The sequence below is a fragment of the Pogoniulus pusillus genome, chromosome 24 (genome assembly GCF_015220805.1).
Source record: "Pogoniulus pusillus isolate bPogPus1 chromosome 24, bPogPus1.pri, whole genome shotgun sequence".
Taxonomy (NCBI): Eukaryota; Metazoa; Chordata; class Aves; order Piciformes; family Lybiidae; genus Pogoniulus; species Pogoniulus pusillus.
In genome coordinates this window covers 12,657,600-12,671,963 of record NC_087287.1, presented here as the reverse complement: position 1 = coordinate 12,671,963, position 14,364 = coordinate 12,657,600, and the positions used below count along the sequence as shown (strand labels likewise).

At 42.4% G+C, this 14,364-nt stretch overlaps 1 long non-coding RNA gene across 1 annotated transcript in view; it reads left to right on the top strand.

Annotated features, from left to right (window-relative positions):
* Positions 1-896: 896 nt before the first annotated feature.
* Positions 897-14,364, top strand: part of LOC135186331 (uncharacterized) — a 29,744-nt gene continuing 16,276 nt past the window's right edge. The window contains exon 1 of the long non-coding RNA XR_010306824.1: positions 897-1,037. This is a non-coding gene — a long non-coding RNA (uncharacterized LOC135186331). The remainder of the gene's footprint in view (positions 1,038-14,364) is intronic.

The window sequence follows — 14,364 nt, the reverse complement described above, 5'->3', positions numbered from 1 at the left end:
TGTCTCCGTTTTGAATGTTCTCAGAAGGGAACAAAACCAAAATCAGAGTAAGCTAGATTTACAGGTTAAAGGTCAGATTCACCTCTACAGTGTGCTAGTTTTATGTGCTTGTCTCAAAGTCCAAAACCAGTGTAACTCTCATTTATCTTCAGGGTATAATCCATAATCCTAAATCCCGTATCTGTCTTTTCTGGATAATGACTGAGAAAAGTTAGTCTCCTCAAAAGACATCTTCAAAATTGTTACCTGTGCACGGATCTACTAAACCCTAGACCCAAGGGAAAACGTTTTCTATCATCCTGCAGTAATCTCTAGATAAGGTCCCAGGATACGGGTAGAGGCTTCCCTCCATCAGAAACCCCCACTGCAGGACGGAGCACCCAGCTGCCTTTCGGGACAAGTACAGCTTTACTGAAGAACTTGCATTTCCTCCAGTTCACACCCAGTTGATGTGTAAGCACCTTGCTCATCTCCTGGGTGGTTATCCTAGTCATAGTCATGAAAAATGCATGCTCAGGGCAAATGTTATCTCTTTATCTACGTGCCCCTGTGTCAGAAAGGATGCAAAATGCTCTGCATCAGAGCTGAATTCAGTGTCTTCTGAAGTCTGGTGTGGCAGCAGAAGTTGCTTCTTACAGAAAAAAAGAGAGATCCCAGTTGGGAACAGAACTACAGGCAGGAGTCAATAATACTTGAGAATGACAGAAAAACTGATAAGGGGGTGTAGGCGGTAGTAGTTCAACACTTTAAAGAACAACTTGAGAAGTATATCAGAAGTGGTGTGCTGCAGGAGTTCTTTAGGACGAGAAATCAGCAGGTGTTGTAACTTCAGCTGATAGCAATTATTAGTATAGGTATCAGCTGCTGAAACCGAAACCATAAAGGTTTGTGGAGAGGAGAGGGAACAGAAAGGAGGTAACTTTCCTGAATTAGAGAAGGGGGAAGTTGGATAATACAACTTTCTGTCTGAGTTTAGTTTAATGTCCTAATGCAAACCATCCGGAGAAGAAAGAAAGGCAACAAAAGGAGTAAACGTGGTGAGTACAACCTTCTGGGGAGATAAAAGATAGGAGAGTGAAGTGGCTGCAAACAGCCACGAGAATAAGGCAGAAAGAAAGGAAGCGTTTGTAACAGCAAAGCTTCTTAAAAGATTAGAGATCTGAAGTGCTCCGCTTCACTAAAACATTACTAGCCGTGGTAGTGAAAAATGTTGTGTGAGATATGCAAAGGATTATATTAAGAGAAGCCTTATGTGTCAGGACAGTGTAAGCAGTAATGGAGGAACCAGAAGCTTTGTTTGTTTGATCAGTTGTGGGGGTTTTATATTAGATGGTCGTGGTCACAAACTCAGAGAGACCAATTTAGCACACGTTGGCAAACTACTGCTAGGTTGAGATTAAGAGAGTGTCTACACTTGAAAGGTGGTGAGGTTAGAGCTGTAGAAGTGCACAGTGCCAGTGATCCCTAGTCTGGATGCAGCTGTACTGGCAAAACTAACTCTCAAGAGAGAAATTAGCTATGCTGGCAAAAGCTCAGTTTTGCCGGTAAAGCCACATCTATGCTAGGGCCTCTTGCCAGCACAGCTGTGTTGGTTGCAAATCCCATGTCCTCGCACCCCTGACTTTCTGCTAGCAAAAGTTTAGTATAAGATTTGCCTCAGAAAGAAAATAATAGAGAGATTCATTTGTATTTACTCAAAGCTACTCATTTTAATACAGAAAGTAAGGCAAAATCTCCATAAGCTTAACCAGCCTCTTTTAGAGCTTTTCTCACTTGCATTTCTTAAATGGTGATTTTTATTTTGCATTGAGCACTTTAATACCAAATCATAAAAAATGCAATCTGGTAACCTGAGCCACATTACAGCTTCAATACAGCTCTGCCTCATTCTGTGCTAAACCACAGTTCTTTGATAAAAACCACGATAAAGAGTTACATTGTACAAAACACAGTACAGCCAGCTGCAAATATTCCAGGGCTATCCAGTAGTAAATAGCCTGAAGTGCAGAATGTGTGGAGGCTAATGCTCTCATTCATTCCTGGAGATATATATATATATTTTAAGTAAAAACTAGATAAAGACATGTAGAATCTGCCTACCATCAGCTGAAAACATAGAGAAAACTGAGTGATTTTATTGCTTATCTGCCAAATGAGAAGGCAGTGCAAATATAGATGTATTTTCAGCACTCCAAACTAGATTTAAGAGTAAACTAAAGCTTTAGCCTCTTTCTTCTTCATGCTCTAAAAAATTTGGTTCATCCTTGGTTTTGTGGGCCAAATCATGCTGATTTTACTGTTTTGAGAATGGAAACTTAGAAGGGGTCCTGCTCTTTGTGTCACTGGAATAAGTTATAGAAAAATAGATCTTAGAAATCTGTATATATGTAAAGATGTGGCCTCTTTCTAAGAGGCCTGTGTAATAAGTGAGGTTGATGTATGGGACCTGTCTGCCCAGCTTGTTTGTCGGTGAATCCAATGCAGATGCTCATTCCAAATGGGAACAAAAGAGTATGTTGGTCTTCATAGTGAGAAAGTTTCTGGAGACCAGCAAGCACACAAACCGAGCTTGCAGCTTTCCCCTCTATTGACAGCCTGTTTTCACTCAACATGACATCTTTGATACGAGCTCTACTTGCAAATGTGGTGAGTTGAGAGAGTGATTTGCCATTGGAATGGGCCACCCAGGGAGGTGGTGGAGTCACCATCCCTGGAAGTGTTTAAAAAAAAGTGTGGATGAGGCACTTAGTGCCATGGTCTGATTGATCTGATAGGGCTGGGTGCTAGGTTGGACTGGATGATCTTGGAGGTCTCTTCCAACCCGGTTGATTCTATGATTCTAATATAGGAAGCTTTGGGGAAAGACAGTTAAACAACTGTAATTGCATCAGTCTCCTTTTCTGAGGAAACCAGGCTTAAAAACTCATTTGCACATCTGTGTGTAAAGAAGAGTGCTTTGGGTGAGCTCTTTAAAAAGATTGCTCAGCAGGTAGACTATGCTTTTCAAAATGCTACTCCAGTCTAATATGACAATTGTAGGAAAACTCCTTTGCCAGGCATATCCTGAAGTAGTGCTAGAGGCTTGCTGGCTTTGAGACATGTTAAGAGTTATTCATAACTCAGTGTGGGTACCTACTAACACTGAAATGTGCAAAATGATTTTTTGAAACCCACACAATCTTCAGAAGATGGTCACATTTGATGTAGGCTTTTTCATGCTATAGAGACTGCATAAGAAATCATAGCATGCATAAATAGTGCCAAGGCTTGAAATCCCAGCCTTTTCCCAAGGAGATAGTTCCCACATCTATCTATCCTCCTTTCCTCCTTTCCTCCTTTCCTCCTTTCCTCCTTTCCTCCTTTCCTCCTTTCCTCCTTTCCTCCTTTCCTCCTTTCCTCCTTTCCTCCTTTCCTCCTTTCCTCCTTTCCTCCTTTCCTCCTTTCCTCCTTTCCTCCTTTCCTCCTTTCCTCCTTTCCTCCTTTCCTCCTTTCCTCCTTTCCTCCTTTCCTCCTTTCCTCCTTTCCTCCTTTCCTCCTTTCCTCCTTTCCTCCTTTCCTCCTTTCCTCCTTTCCTCCTTTCCTCCTTTCCTCCTTTCCTCCTTTCCTCCTTTCCTCCTTTCCTCCTTTCCTCCTTTCCTCCTTTCCTCCTTTCCTCCTTTCCTCCTTTCCTCCTTTCCTCCTTTCCTCCTTTCCTCCTTTCCTCCTTTCCTCCTTTCCTCCTTTCCTCCTTTCCTCCTTTCCTCCTTTCCTCCTTTCCTCCTTTCCTCCTTTCCTCCTTTCCTCCTTTCCTCCTTTCCTCCTTTCCTCCTTTCCTCCTTTCCTCCTTTCCTCCTTTCCTCCTTTCCTCCTTTCCTCCTTTCCTCCTTTCCTCCTTTCCTCCTTTCCTCCTTTCCTCCTTTCCTCCTTTCCTCCTTTCCTCCTTTCCTCCTTTCCTCCTTTCCTCCTTTCCTCCTTTCCTCCTTTCCTCCTTTCCTCCTTTCCTCCTTTCCTCCCCCTCCCCTTCTCTTTTTGTTTTTTTTTTTGGTTATGCTGTGGCCAGAAGTTAAGTAGGAAGCACCATACTAATTGTGGTTTTGACATGGTGGAAATTATATTTGTGTTGCTGGTTTTGACATGGTGGAAATTATGTTTGTGTTGCTGTAGTTCTGAGTGAAGATCTGTGATATCTGATTATGGCAGTTGCACCAAAGCATTAAAAAGAATTTCTGCACAGTCACAACTTGTCAGGGAGAAAGCTTAAACTCAGATAGATTTGTTCCAAGGGTTTCTGCTTTTCCTAGAGCTGTTAGCACAGGCTAGGCCTAAGTCTGGCTGTGCTGAAAGAGAATGCCTCTCCTGAAACTCCATGAGATACAAGTGCTGGGATTGCTGCAAGACATTTTGATGAGTACTTGTTTTTCATTCAAAATTAGAACCTTTGTGAGTAGATGAAAAAATAGAATTTGACCTCATTACATGTTATTTTTTCAATTCTTCATTGTAATATATATGTTCCTTAGGTCAACAAAGGGAACTGCCTTAAAAAAACCCATCGGGCATTAGGGAGAACAGGATGACTAAAATTTATGCAGCATAAACACTACAAGAGACTTGAAGTGATTCTGGGTGATAAATTTATGCAGCAGAATACAGAAATGTGACACACTCTACGATGTAGTCTATCATCATGATACCTGCTTGAGACTGGCAAAGGATTTCTCATATCAGCTAATGACATATCAGTATTGATTACTGCAAAACTGCAGAGAAGAGGCAGTCTAGAAGGTTCCTAGAGCGTATGGAGGACAACTTCTTAGCTGTTACATGAGCCTACTGGGGTGCAGCCCTGCTTGATCTGCTGTTCACAAATAGAGAGGGGCTGGTGGAAGATGTGGTGGTTGGAGGCTGCCTGGGATCCAGTGACCATGAAATTATAGAGTTTTCAATATATGGAAAAACCAGGAGGGCCATCAACAGAACCTCCACACTGGACTTCTGAAGGGCAGACTTTGGTTTATTTAAGGAATTGACTTGGAAAGTTCCTTGGGAAACAGCCCTTAAATACAATGGAGTCCAGGAAGGTTGGACCTGCTACAGGAAAGAACTCCTGAAGGCACAGGAACAGTCTGTCCCATTGGGCCAGAAGATGAGCTAACAAGGAAGTGAGCCAGACTGGGTGGAGAAGGACTTTGTAAAGGAATTAAAGAGAAAAAAGAGGGTGTATCACCTTTGGAAAAAAGGGGAGGCATCCCAGGAAGAGTTTAAGGACATAGCTAAGTCTTGTAGGAAAAAACTAAAGAGGCAAAAGCCCATTTAGAACTTAGGCTGGCCTCTGCTGTTAAGGAGAATAAAAAATGTTTCTATAAATACATTAATGGCAAAAGAAGGAGGAAGGACAACCTCCTGTCCTTATTAGATGGAGAGGGGAATATAGTAACAAAAGATGAGGAAAAGGCAGAGGTGATTAACACCTTCTTTGCCTCAATCTTCAAAAAGTGGGACAGGTTGTCTTCAGGACAACTGGCCTCCTGAGCTGGCAGATGGAGTCGGGGACCAGTATATAGTCCCCCTGTGATCCAGGAGGAAGAAGGGACCTGCTGAGCCGTTTGGATCTTCACAAGTCCAAGGGACCAGATGGGATCCATCCTAGGGTGCTGAGAGAGCTGGCAGATGAGCTGGCCAAGCCACTCTCCATATTTTATCAACAGTCCTGGCTCACTGGAGAGGTCTCTGAAGGCTGGAAGCTGCCAGTGGTGTCCATCCACAAGAAGGGCCAGTGGGATGAACTGGAAAATTACAGACCTGTCAGCCTTGCCTCAGTGCCAGACAAGGTGATGGAACAGGTCATCTTCAATGCCATCACAAAGCACCTACAGGATGGGCAAGAGATCAGGCCCACCCAGCATGGGTTTAGGAAGGTCAGGTTGTGCCTCTTCAATATCTTTATTGATGATCTGGACCAGGGCATTGAGTCCAACATCAGTGATTTGGCAGATGACACCAAGCTAGGAGCAGGTGTCAATCTGTTGGAGAGTAGGTGAGCCCTGTAGAGGGACCTTGTCAGGCTGGATGGGTGGGCAGAGGCACATGGGATGAGATTTAACAAGGTGAAGTGCCAGGTTCTGCAGTTTGGCCACGACAACCTCAGGCCGTGCTACAGGCTGGGGGCAAAGCAGCTGTAGATCAGCCAGGCAGTAAAGGACCTGGGGGTACTGGTAGATAGTAGCTGAACATGAGCCAGCAGTGTGCCCAGGTGGGTAGCAGAGCCAATGGCATCCTGGCCTGGATCAGGAGCAGTGTGGCCAGCAGGACAAGGGAGGTTCTTCTGCACCTATACTCAGCCCTGGTCAGGCCACATATTGAGTACTGAGTCCAGTTCTGGACTCCTCAATTCAAGAGAGATGTTGAGGTGCTGCAATGTGTCCAGAGAAGAGCAATGAAGCTGGTGAGGGGCCTGGAGGAGAGGCTCAGGGAGATGGGGTTGTTTAGCCTGGAGGAGGCTCAGGGGTGACCTCATTGCTGTCTACAACTACCTGAAAGGAGGTTGTAGGCAGGTGGAGTTGATCTCTTCTGCCAAGCAACCAGCAACAGAACAAGAGGACACAGTCTCAAGCTGTGCCAGGGGAGGTTTAGGCTGGGTGTCAGGAAGAAGTTCTTCACACCAGGAGTGATTGGCATTGGAATGGGCTGCCCAGGGAGGTGGTGGAGTCACCATCCCTGGAGGTGTTGAAGAGGAGGCTGGATGAGGCACTTAGTGCCATGGTTGAGTAAATTAGAAGGTTTAGGTGGTGGGTTGGACTCGATGATCCTAGAAGTCTTTTCCAACTTTGTTAATTCTGTAGAAAAAGATGGCAGCTGTTGGGCTGAAGGTCTCTGATGTGCCATAGGCATGGTATAAAAATCCTGCCAGAGCAAAAATGAGAAAGAGCATGCTGTCAAATACTCTGCCACAGAGCCTTGGAATACTTGCTAGAAAAATAGATACTTTAAAATTATTCAAGTCTGTGTACTACTTCTTGTTCTAAAATAATTGTGAAATTCATTCAGAAAATTTGAACTTTTGAGTCTTTTCTAGAACCTTAAGATCCATTTATTTTAGTTCTAATTCCTGAAGATGGTTGTAACACTATGCTTTTTGACATGGGTCAATAGATCTCTAAATATAGTTCTTTCCATACAGTGGTAAAATCATCTCTTCATGAAAGCCTGAGTTTGTAGGGGACCTTCTAAGTCACAGAAATCTTCCAGCCTCTGATAAAATTAAATAGATTAAGAACTTGTCTGCCCTTCTCACTGCAGAGATCCATCCCATATGTTTGTTGTGCTTATTGTCAGTAGAAGGAAAGGTCAAACAGCTATTCCTTCCTGTGCTGTTTTGTGTCAATGTAGAGGAGATACGCCAGAGAGCTCTGGGGTCTGGCATTCCAGCAGTGACGAACTTGCCTGCTCTGCGACAGAGAAAGGGTTGCTTGCTTTGCTTTTTCTCGTGGCAGGTCCATTGAACCAGCCTCTATGTTAGGAAGTAAATGAATAGTGTTTTGGCAGTCTTTTCAGATTACACAGAAGAAAGCAAAGTTTACAGGAGACTACTGGGATAATCAACTTCCTCTCTGCAAGCAGTTCAGTGTGTGGCTATAGACATGATGGAGCGGTTTGAGCTGCTGTTGATTTAAGATTGAACAGATGGTTACCCCCTACTTGCCTTGGGGCTGATGTGCCTTTTTGCATTGTCCTTTTTCACTTAAATCACCAAGCATACACCACCAGCAGAAAATACAAGGAAACATTTAGCTACCTACTTGTCTTTTTTTTTTTTTTTTTTCCTGAGAAAGTATAATCCTGCTTCATGGATTCATTGCTTCAGAGCTAGCCTGTAGTTTCTGTCTCCTGAATCACTGAATGGTAGGTGAGAGAGAAGGAAGCTTGGGAGATCATCTTTTCCTCTGGTGCTATGTTAAGGATCCTCGTGGGCCACCGTTTCTCTGAGGTTGAAAGGAAGAAGTAAGGACAAAGCTTACTGACTGGTTTTGCAGTAGAAGTGCTGTTTCTTATCTATAAAGTAGCAGTTGGGGGTGTGGGTGTATGGGCTGGCTGTGATCCTTTTGATGCTGTTTGCCGTTAACCAGGGCAAGTCTGTAGCCCAAGTCTGAGCACACCTTTGCTTATTTCTGTGCAGCAGCAGCTGAACTCTATTAGGCTCCTACTGACTCTGTTAGTTGGGGTGTGCATGGCCAACAAGCGCCCTGTATGTACTCTCCCACCTCTTTGGCAGAGCATGAACATGAATAGAGCTTTCTTGCTTTAACGGCTGTGCAAAGCAAACCCAAGTGGAACACTCTGGAGATCGATTCTGAACTGCTGGGTGAATGCTTTCAAAAAAACTATTTCTTTGCCAATTCTCCTTTCTCTCCCCCTCCCCCCTGCCTTTTCTGTGCCATGGCTTCTAACCCTTCTGACTTGAAAGCAGAAGATATTATTTCAAAATCTTCAAGGTTCTGAGATCAATAAATGGGGAAGAGCCTGTGCTTTGTTTATGAGCAGCAGGGAAGGAGAAAAGCCAGCCTTCTAGATGCAGCCACAAACTCTGCATCCTAGTTTTTGAATACGCATGCTCAAAGGCTTCTACTGAACAGCCTGGTTTGGAAATGCCTGCATGGGCTGTAAATCCCTTGGTATAAAGGAGACCACTGGAGTGCATTTCTGCCTCCCTGTCTGTGAGATCTGGAAATCGAAGCAGCAACCTCAATTGACACATCAATGCTCTGAATATCCAGAGCCCTGGTGCACAGAGGAGCAGACTCCAGTCCAGAGGGATGCTTTTTACCCTGAGCAATTCACATGTGGATTTTAGGCTAGGTGTCTTTTAGGCTAGAAGCTCTTCAGGATATGGTAGGAAGGAGACCTTATGTGGCAACTGCTCTACAGAGGGAGACAACAGAAGTGTGGAAAATGAGGTGGATTCTCAATGAGATGTCATGCAGCAAAGAGGAAGGTGAACAGCACGGAGTACAGAGAGCTGGGGAAAGTGCTACCTGGGAAATGAGAAAGTTGAACTGAGGGAAGAACAAAAAAGGCCCACAATTTGGCTGTAATATGCTGTGAAATGCAAAGAGAAAGATTCCAGTATCAAAGTGTGAAATATGTTGTTGTTTTTTTTAATTATTTATCAGGTGGAGCTACCGAATTAACTCCTTCCCCCCAGGTCACCAGCCTAATCTCTTTATCCTGCTGCAGCTCATCCACTCACTAGCTGGTGTGATTTACAGCCCTTTACAAAAGGGACGTGCATAACAAGTAAAGCTGACCTGTAAAAGAAGAGCTTTCTTACATGGGGTGGGAGGAAATTATTTGGCTCCACAGACAAGATGACATTCTTCTTTAATGAAAGCCTTGTATTAGACTTTCCTCCAAAAGAGATAGGGGGAGGCCTTGCAGCAATTGCATAATGTTCAATATTAAGGGTGTAGCTTTGCTAAAGCCTCAAACCATGCACAAGGCTTATTTTTTCCACGTTTTCAAGATGGGTTGTACATTGGCTTATGTATTCAACTTGGCTTCTGATGTTTTAAATTTGAGTTTACCCTCCAGTAGATCACTCATTTCCTACCAGTTAGTTTCCAGGGTTATGAAAAGGGAAACACAATAGAGATATGGTTATGTCCTGTTACATTAACTTCTTTGGAAATTCAATCCTTTATGGGTGTCCTTGTTTCCTTGCAATGATTTTTCAGGGCTTGCTTTCACTTGAGAGAGAAAAACGTACAACCAGTCTCTGCTAGTTTCATTCAGGATAGTTTTCAAAGTGAAGCATGATGTGGGCTGACATGTATGACAGGAATCTGTTCACAAACCTGAACATTGGTTGAGTAACTCAGCTCTGTTGTAAGAACTGCCTGCATGATGCATACTTTAACAAAGAAACGATGTGCTTAGTCCAGAGTGTTCTCTTTGGTGATAGCCAGAAGCACAGGCATTTCAGAGAACACAGTCTTGCTTCTGTGACTCCACTGTGTTGGGAAATGTCCTATAGAACCACTCTAAAGCCTTACTTTGCTACAAACAGAACTAAGAGCCAAAACCAGATTTGTGCCTTAGTGAGCATTGGTGTTCTTACTGACACAAAAATGAAGTCTGTGTTTTTGCTTGTGTCATGTTGAACCGCTTGATAATCCAGTTAGTAGTGATAATTGTATATGTTATATGTGCACATGTTCAACAGGATGCTGAAATAAATATTGCATAATTGTGCAAAATGGAAATTAATACTTTACTTTCAATGAGGTCCTTGTAAATAGTAATTTACCCAAGAAACTCTTAAGGACAGTGTCTGAGACAGGAAGGAAAGAACAAAAAGGGAGAAAAACTGAACAAAGGAAGCAAACTGGATTGAGGAGGTGAAGAGGCAAGAACACTGAACACTCAGGAACAAAAGGGATGAGCTGGCCATGAGCATACTCAGGTTGCAAATCAGGAGTAAATCTATCAGAGCAGTGAGAGACTAGAACTGTTGTCTTCTAGTCCTGTGGACCAAAGTTGCCATATCTAGGGTGGAGATTTAACTGTTTATAGAACCATGGAATCATAGAATGGTTTAGGTTGGAAGGGACCTCAAAGATCATCCAGTTCCAACTCCCTGCCATAGGCAGAGACACCTCCCACTACAACAGGTCACTCAAGGCCTCATCCAGCCTGGCCTTGAACACCTCCAGGGAGGGAGCAGCCACAACCTTCCTAGCCAACCTGTGCCATATCTCAAAACCCTCACTGTAAAGAATCCTCTCCTAATATCTAGTCTGAATCTCTCCTCTTCCAGTTTAAACCCTTTACCCCTCATCCTGTCATTACAAGACCTTGTAAACTGTCCCTCCTGTAGGCCTTATATGAAGTGTGCAGCTAGGAGGCCAGTTAGCACTCTCATGGTCGGTGCTTCTTTGGGAGGCTTGTGCATAAATTTTTCCTGTGTATAGCTTAGACATGCACATAAAATAACCATAACAAGGTGCTTACTCTCCCCTGTTAAGCCATAACGTTGAGTATGGGCAGTAGACAGTTCAGGGTCAGACTGTATGCTGTACAAAGAAAATTGACATCTCCTTTTATTTCCAAAAATATACTATAAATAATAAATGCCACAGTAATCATTATGAAGCTGTAGCTCATCTTGCATTCAGAAAGTGGAAATCTCCTTTGCTAAATATTTCTTGGGTTTTGTCCTTAACAGTTCCTGCTTTGTATGCAGTTGCATAATAACACTGGGCACTAAATGGTAGTAGACACACAGATTTAATTTGTTTTTTAAAATAATTTCATATTAGACCCAGTCCTCACCATCACTGAGAACTGGCAGAGAGACATGGAGAGAATATGTGTTCAGGTTATTACAGTTTGGCCTTCACAGTTGGTGACATCCCATTTGTAGTCTTTGTGTAGAAAAAGAGAATTTACTGATTTTTTTTTAGTTTTGTTTTAATAACAGAGAAGAGTTTGTGCACAAGACAATCAATTCCTAAATCCATCTGTTCAGACCAGCACATCAGGCACTGTAAATCAGGAAACTCATAAAAATGAGAAGTGGTGTTATCATATTAGATAGTTTTGCTCTCTTTGGCAATACATGCATTATGTCAGTTCCCATAGTCTACTAGACTTTCCCCTGTACTTTCAGAAGCCTGCAGGCTAAATGGAAGCAAGTGCCATGGGCATTATGGTCTTGATTATATGGTGTATCCATTTTCATATCCTGGATGTCTGACCATAGCCTCTGGGCATCTGAAACAGAGCAGCAGGTCTACTAACGCCTGCATTTGTTACGTGTATCTACAGCTGCACTTTATAATGGTTTGGAGCACTTCTGCTGTTAAAACTCCTGTAAGAGCTATTTCGAGTGAGTCACCTTGTATGGCTAATTCTGTTCTGGATGTTAGGTTTCACAGGTAGAGATTCTCATTAGATCCCACCTATTCTTCCCTAAGACTACCGTGCTTTCAATTTCTATGTCCCTTTCTTTTTTCCCTCCTGGTTCTCTAACAATCAGTGTCCCCATGGGCACCCTACAGCTTGCACAAGCTTGAGTCACTCAGAAGAGTTTCACTATTAGGTTTCTATGATGAGAATGTGGAAGTGTCATGCAGAAAACAATAAATTGTGCTTTTAAAGAAGAGGGAAAGGGAAAAGGAGGAGGAATAGGAAATTGTCAGTCTTCTGCACAATGGTATCCTGCTTTTTCTTCTGAACTCATTTTGATTTGGGAGGGAAGAAGAAATGTAATAAGTAAAAGTGTATATATATATATATATGAAATCTGAATGCACTTGTTTCACTTCGTGGAGTTCTGACTTCTTACTCAGTATTTCAGTTTACCCACAGGAGATTTAGCAAAGTGCAAGAGGGAGACATTTTCCCTCTATTTTCTGGGGAAAACACTTGGTAGTATTAATAAGAATTACCAGAGAAGTCAGAGAAACTCAAATGAAATGGGCTGAGCAGCCTGTAATTTTTGCGAGATGGTTTGTTTTCCCATCCTGAAACTCCTCTTTACTGTATTCTCATTTTGGCCCTGATGAAATAATTTGGCTCTTCTCAATAAATACTTTCTTCCTAAGCACTGTGAGGTGCAGTTTTTTTTAGTCTCCCCAGTACACAGGTATAGCAAAATTATCTCTTGGGTCATGGCTGGTTGAAATTATCATTGAAGATTCTGTTTCCAGAAGTCTGTGCCTTGAATGTGTGGATATAAAAACATATTTCAACTACAATGTTTGGGAATGGGATTGTTTTTCAGTCAGCCTGAGTGGTAGAAATTTTAAGTAAACATGTTTATGTGGTGACTTAAAGCTACCTGATCTGCCTGGCTTGCTTGATCTAGTTTAGTATGCTATTCTTCTGCGTGGCAGCAGGATGTGGTATCTGCATTCACACAAGTTGAAGGCTGACTCTTCTTGGCTGGCTGTGCAGACAAGTAACTTTCTTCATCTGTGCCTTGGCAGTGGTGGCACTGCTTGGTATGTGTACCCACAGAAGATTTGATTCTTCTTGATAATAACTTCTATCTGAGGTGTAGGCTCCTGACAGTCCTAGTTAGTGTCATGTAACTCACATAGCCAGTTCATGTGGGGAAATCAGTCTGCTGCAAAAGATGAGGCCCAGGACATGTTTTTCTAGCCTTGAAGAGATGCATACTGTCTGCGTGACTAACCTGACTACCTGATTTTCCTACAAGACTACAAAGGCTTGGGACATTTGATAAAAAATCGTGAGTGAAAAGGTTGAGAATAGGTTGATTGGGTAAGGATGAGTGATGTAAAACTGTTGCGGTGAAAGCCCTGCAAGCACCCCATGCTAATGCCTGAAATGCAGTGTGTGATTGTGAGTTGGAGCAGTTATTATATACACAGAAAAGGCAGTCTTTGCATTGAAGCATTCATGGTTTCAAAAGGAAGGGGAAAAAAATACTTTGCTGTTCCCATTTTACAGAAAGGGGCAGGAAAGATATGAGATGCTTAGCTCGAAAATGCCCAGGAAGCACATGAAGAAGTAGGAAACAGAGGTTGGAGCTCTTGTGTCCCATGTCAGTGTTCTAAAGAGGGACTAGTTATTAAGAGGCACATGTCCTGGATACTCTGTTATTAATAGTGATTTACATGACAGCTTGTAGCCCCATTTCAGTATTAGAAAAGGAGACTTGACTCTTCTCTAGTGAAAATGACCTGGATTTATATCCATGATAGTAAAATACTGTTGCAGTGGAGGGCTGTGAAGAGGCGGGAGGCAGTATGAAACTAAAAATAAGAAATATGTACAGTACATAATTCTAACAATGTTATCTGAAAGACAGTAAAAATAGACTCAATTAGATATTGTCAGAGCTTTTTTTCTCCATGCAGCTGCCTAGCCAAATATGACAATTTTTCAACAATATAAAAGTTCTAACACAATGCATGATACATTGTACTGAATTCATTAACACTTTGCTACCTTAAACATCATTGTGAAGAAGAAAAATAATGTAAGGGAAGCTTGTCATTTTTTGTTGTTGTTCCTTTTGTTTCTGTGACATGTTTGGAATTGCATGCCTGCAAGAGTTTTGTGATCTAAATTTAATGATCCTAAAAGGGATTTACTAAGATATTGTTCTTCTCTCCTGCAGACATCCCTAGGCTGAATGCTACATGAAAAGTGTGACTCAATTATACAAAAAAAAAAAAAAAGTAATTTATCTTTAAAAATAAAAAGCCTTTTCATGCAGTATTTCCAGAGGGATGTAGCCCTAGTGTAGAGCTTCCCTAGATCTGCTTTGCAACAGCATAATTCCTATAGCATGAGCATTTGCATACAGTGTGCAGAATAGCTATGTGCACGTGTACCCCATCTCTCATGAATAAAGAC